This window comes from Corvus moneduloides, chromosome 25 (genome assembly GCF_009650955.1).
Source record: "Corvus moneduloides isolate bCorMon1 chromosome 25, bCorMon1.pri, whole genome shotgun sequence".
Taxonomy (NCBI): domain Eukaryota; kingdom Metazoa; phylum Chordata; class Aves; order Passeriformes; family Corvidae; genus Corvus; species Corvus moneduloides.
Genome location: NC_045500.1, coordinates 4,163,467 through 4,168,623, shown reverse-complemented (window position 1 = coordinate 4,168,623; position 5,157 = coordinate 4,163,467). Strand labels below are relative to the sequence as shown.

The following is a 5,157-nucleotide window of genomic DNA, read 5'->3' as shown; positions in this document are numbered from 1 at the left end:
GACTGTGTTGGTGTTTTAAATCCATCCAAAATCTGCAGCTTTGGGAGGTGAAGGGGTGGGGGACAGAGGGACACTGAGATTCAGCCAGAAGAGATGGAGCTGGAGAGCTTTGTCCTGCTCCAAAGGCACAGGGATTTCATCATCCCCACATCAAACTGGGCCCAGGAGGAGCTGATGACCAGGGCAGGGCCAGGGAGCTTTGTCAGGAATGATTTATGGTGGCCCCAAGTCACCCAAATGAGCCAGAGAAACCCCACATTTTAATGGCTGACCACAAGTAACCCCAAAAATGACCTAGAGTAACCCCAAAAATTTCTGGAGACAGTGAGTTTGAATTCTAACAACCCCAATGACCTATAGTAACCGCAAATCTTAATGGTTGACCTCAAGTAACCCCAAAAATGACCTAAAATAACCCCAAATATTTCTGGAGACAGTGAGTTTGACCTATAATAACCCCAATGACCTATAGTAACCCCAAATCTTAATTGGTGACGTCAAGTAACCCCAAAAATGACCTAAAATAACACCAAATATTTCTGGAGACAGTGAGTTTGACCTCAAGTAACCCCAATGACCTATAGTAACCCCAAATCTTAATTGGTGACTTCAAGTAACCCCAAAAATGACCTCAAGAAACCCCAAAAATGACCTAAGATAACCCCAAATATTTCTGGAGAGAGTGAGTTTGACCTCCAATAACCCCAATGACCTAAGGTAACCCCAAATCTTAATTGGTGACCTCAAGTAACCCCAAAAATGACCCAAAATAACCCCAAAGTTTTCTGGAAAGAGTGAGTTTGACCTCAAGTAACCCAATGACCTAGAGTAACCCCAAAAATGACCTAAAATAACCCCAATTTTTTCCTGAGAGAGTGAGTTTGACCTCAAGTAACCCCAGTGACCTATAGTAACCCCAAATCTTCATTGCTGACCTCAAGTAACCCCAAAAATGACCTAAAGTAACCCCAAAAATGACCTAAAGTAAACCCAAAATTTTCTGGAGAGAGTGAGTTTGACCTCTAATAACCCCAATGACCTAGAGTAACCCCAATGACCTATAGTAACCCCAAATCGTCATTGTTGACCTCAAATAACCCCAAAAATGAGCTAAAGTAACCCCAAAAATGACCTAAAGTAACCCCACAGTATTTTTGAGACAGTGAGTTTGACCTCAAGTAACCCCAATGACCTAAAATAACCCCAATGACCTATAGTAACCCCAAATCTTAATTGGTGACCTCAAGTAACCCCAAAATGACCTCGAGTAACCCCAAAAATGACCTAAAATAACCCCAAATTTTTCCTGAGAGAGTGAGTTTGACCTAGAGTAACCCCAATGACCTATAGTAACCCCAACTCTTCATTGCTGACCTCAAGTAACCCCAAAATGACCACAAGTAACCCCAAAAATGACCTAAAGTAACCCCAAAAATGACCTAAAGTAACCCCAAATTTTCTGGAGAGAGTGAGTTTGACCTCTAATAACCCCAATGACCTAAAATAACCCCAATGACCTATAATAACCCCTAATCTTAATTATTTTGGGTTTCTTGTGGTCAAACTCATTCCCTACAGTGCACTTTGGGGTTACTTTTCATATTTTTGGGGGTTACTTGAGGTTAAGAATTAAAACTCGGGGGTTACTCGAGGTCATTGGGGTTACTAAAGTTCAAACTGCTCTCTCAGGAAAAATTTGGGGTTACTTTAGGTCATTTTGGGGGTTATTTTAGGTCATTTTTGGGGTTACTTGAGGTCAGCAATGAAGATTTGGGGTTACTAGAGGTCATTGGGGTTACTCTAGGTCAAACTCACTCGCTCAGGAAAATTTGGGGTTACTTTAGGTCATTTTGGGGGTTATTTTAGGTCATTTTGGGGTTACTCGAGGTCACCAATTAAGATTTGGGGTTACTCTAGGTCATTGGGGTTACTCTAGGTCAAACACACTCTCTTAGAAAAAATTTGGGTTACTTTAGGTAATTTTTGGGGTTATTTTAGGTCATTTTTGGGGTTACCTGAGGTCAACAATTAAGATTTGGGGTTACTATAGGTCATCGGGGTTAATAGAGGTCAAACTCACTCTTTCAGGAAAATTTTAGGGGTTATTTTGGGTCATTTTGGGGTTACTTGAGGTCACCAATTAAGATTTGGGGTTACTATAGGTCATTGGGGTTATTTTAGGTCATTGGGGTTATTAGAGGTCAAACTCACTCTCTCCAGAAATCTTTGGGTTACTTTCGATCATTTTTGGGGTTACTTTAGGTCATTTTGGGGGTTATTTTGGGTCATTTTTGGGGTTATTTGAGGTCAGCAATGAAGATTTGGGGTTACTCTAGGTCATTGGGGTTATTTTAGGTCATTGGGGTTACTCTAGGTCAAACACACTCTCTCAGAAAAAATTTGGGTTACTTTAGGTCATTTTTGGGGTTACTTTAGGTCATTTTGGGGGTTACCTGAGGTCAACAATTAAGATTTGGGGTTACTATAGGTCATCGGGGTTAATAGAGGTCAAACTCACTCTCTCAGGAAAATTTTAGGGGTTATTTTGGGTCATTTTGGGGTTACTTGAGGTCAGCAATGAAGATTTGGGGTTACTATAGGTCATTTGGGTTACTTGAGGTCAAACTCACTCTCTCAGAAAAATTTGGGGTTGCTTTAGGTCATTTTTGGGGTTATTTTAGGTCATTTTTGGGGCTACTCGAGGTCACCAATTAAGATTTGGGGTTACTAAAGGTCATTGGGGTTACTCTAGGTCAAACACACTGTCTCAGAAAAATGTTGGGTTACTCTAGGTCATTTTTGGGGTTACTTGAGGTCAGCAATGAAGATTTGGGGTTACTATAGGTCATTGGGGTTATTTTAGGTCATTTGGGTTATTAGAGGTCAAACTCACTCTCTCCAGAAATCTTTGGGTTACTTTCGATCATTTTTGGGGTTACTTTAGGTCATTTTGGGGGTTATTTTGGGTCATTTTGGGGTTATTTGAGGTCACCAATTAAGATTTGGGGTTACTCTAGGTCATTGGGGTTACCAGAGTTCAAACTTGCTCCCTCCAGGGCACTTTGGGGTTACTTCAGATCACTGGGATCACTTGGGATCGATTTCTCCCTCTTTGGGGACCGGCTTTGATCATTTCACTTCTCCCAATGTGTTTATTCCCCCCATGCCAATTTCAGAAGTTTTCATCCTTTCCATCCCCCTCTGCTTTGTTCTCTGATTCCTTCTCCTTAGGATTCCTCCTCTCATTTGAACTGCTGGGGTTTTTTTAGGATTTACCATTTCTCTTGCTTTGGGATTCAAGGAAATGTCGTTTCATCTCTCCACATCTCATCCAGCCTCTCTGAGCCATCAGCCTTCCACAACAAATTTAGGATTTCTGTCATTCTCTGACTCAGACTTTCACCCTACATTTGTGAACATCAGCAGCATCACCCCATCAAAAAAACCATTTATTTTGCTGGAAGCCACACCAGCATCAAGAACAATAAAAATATCTCTGTGTTCTGATAAGAATGGCAAACAAGACTGATTCATATTATTTTTTATTGAGAAATAATAATTATGTGTAAGTTTTTCCCCTGCTGAACCTGATTTTGAACTTGGACCAAATATTTCCCCCACCTGAGCCCAAATCCATTTTATTTTAATGGTTAAATACAGATGATTCCAGAAGGAATGAAAGTTCTGGCCTGGATTTCCTCATCGAGCAATCACGTATTTTTCCTCCACCATCTTTCCATATCAATATCCTGCATCTGTCCCAGATGGATAAAAATGTGCATCAAACATGTGGAATAGCCACTTCTGGAGCCCCAAATATAGGAAAGACCTGGACCTGTTGGAGAGATGATGACAGAAAATACATTCTCAAACATCTCCCAGTGTCCCTGCACCAGCCAAGCCACCCTGGCCTTTGTTTTAGTTTTGTTTTGTGTTTATTCATTTTAAAGCACTGCAGGGAAACAGCACAAGGTTTAAAGCCAAGTGAAATGGTTTGTGCTGCCCCTGAAAGAAAGTGGCCACAGGGACTTGGTGGTGATTTTTTTTCTGTTGAAATTCCATTTGTAAACATGGTTAGTATAGAAATAACAGGAATAACTACAGCTTTACCAGTGGAAACGACTTTAGGTCAAGATATAACTTTTTTATTCAGCTGCCTTGCCAAAAAGCCTCGCTGGAAATTGTTTTCCCCCTGGTCTCTGTCCTACACTTGTCTGTCTGTATTTATGCCACCAGCAGCTCATAAATAACAGATGGGACTCAGATTTCCTCACAAATCAGAGTTTCTATCAAAAACCTCTGCTTTTAACACCTATAACTTCAACAAAATAGAATCTTCTGGACTGACTTTTTTATTCTGAAGTTTTCCTTAAGTTCTACTGGGAAAACAGTCAAAAGAACTGACTGTATCTTAATAAAAATAAGCATGGGGGGTACAATATTTGCTGGTGTTGGGAAAAATCCCATGATTTTAGTAGCTGAGGCAATGTCAGGAATACAGTTTGGTGAATCACTCCATCCCTCCCAGATTTTTAGAGTAGAATTCCACAAGGAGACTTGGTACAGACCTTGTCCCAGCTTTCCCAGCGCTGTGCAGGCAGGAAATTCCCAGGGAGGCAGGAATTTGGGTAGAGAGATGAGCAGGAGATGATTTGAGGCCAGGCCTTGCTGTGCTTCTCTGCTGGAGTCCCCATCCCAGGCCCTGGAGGTGGAAAGGTGTGACCTCGAGGGAGGAAAAGAGATGCATTACCTGGGGAAAACTCAGGGGAAAACTCCGGGAAACTGGAGTGGGAGAGAGAAGGTGGGTCTGGAGACTGAGTAAAAGCTGCTGCAGAGAAAACTGGGGGGAAATGGGGAAAAAAAAAGCAGTAATTTTAAGAAAAAGGGTTACAAAACTGTCTGCGAGCATGGGGAGGCACAGGGTGCCCAGAGCAGCTGTGGCTGCCCCATCCCTGGGAGCGTCCAAGGCCAGGTTGGAGCACCCCGGGATAGCGGAAGGTGTCCCCGCCCGTGTCCAGCGTGAAAACGGACGGTCCTTAAGGTCCCTCCCAACCCAGACTGCCACCAGGGATGTGCCCCCGCCATCCCGACCGAGGGGACAGCAGGCAAGGGGCCGGAGCGGCCACAATTCCCCCTCCGGCAGCGCTCGGAGGCACC

At 42.8% G+C, this 5,157-nt stretch overlaps 1 long non-coding RNA gene across 1 annotated transcript; it reads right to left on the bottom strand.

The window, feature by feature from the left end:
• Positions 1-3,524: 3,524 nt before the first annotated feature.
• LOC116455693 lies at positions 3,525-4,888 on the bottom strand. Its single transcript, XR_004244452.1, has 2 exons — positions 4,569-4,888; positions 3,525-3,835 (listed from the first exon to the last, which is right to left on the bottom strand). It is a non-coding gene; the product is annotated as an uncharacterized LOC116455693 (long non-coding RNA).
• Positions 4,889-5,157: the final 269 nt, after the last annotated feature.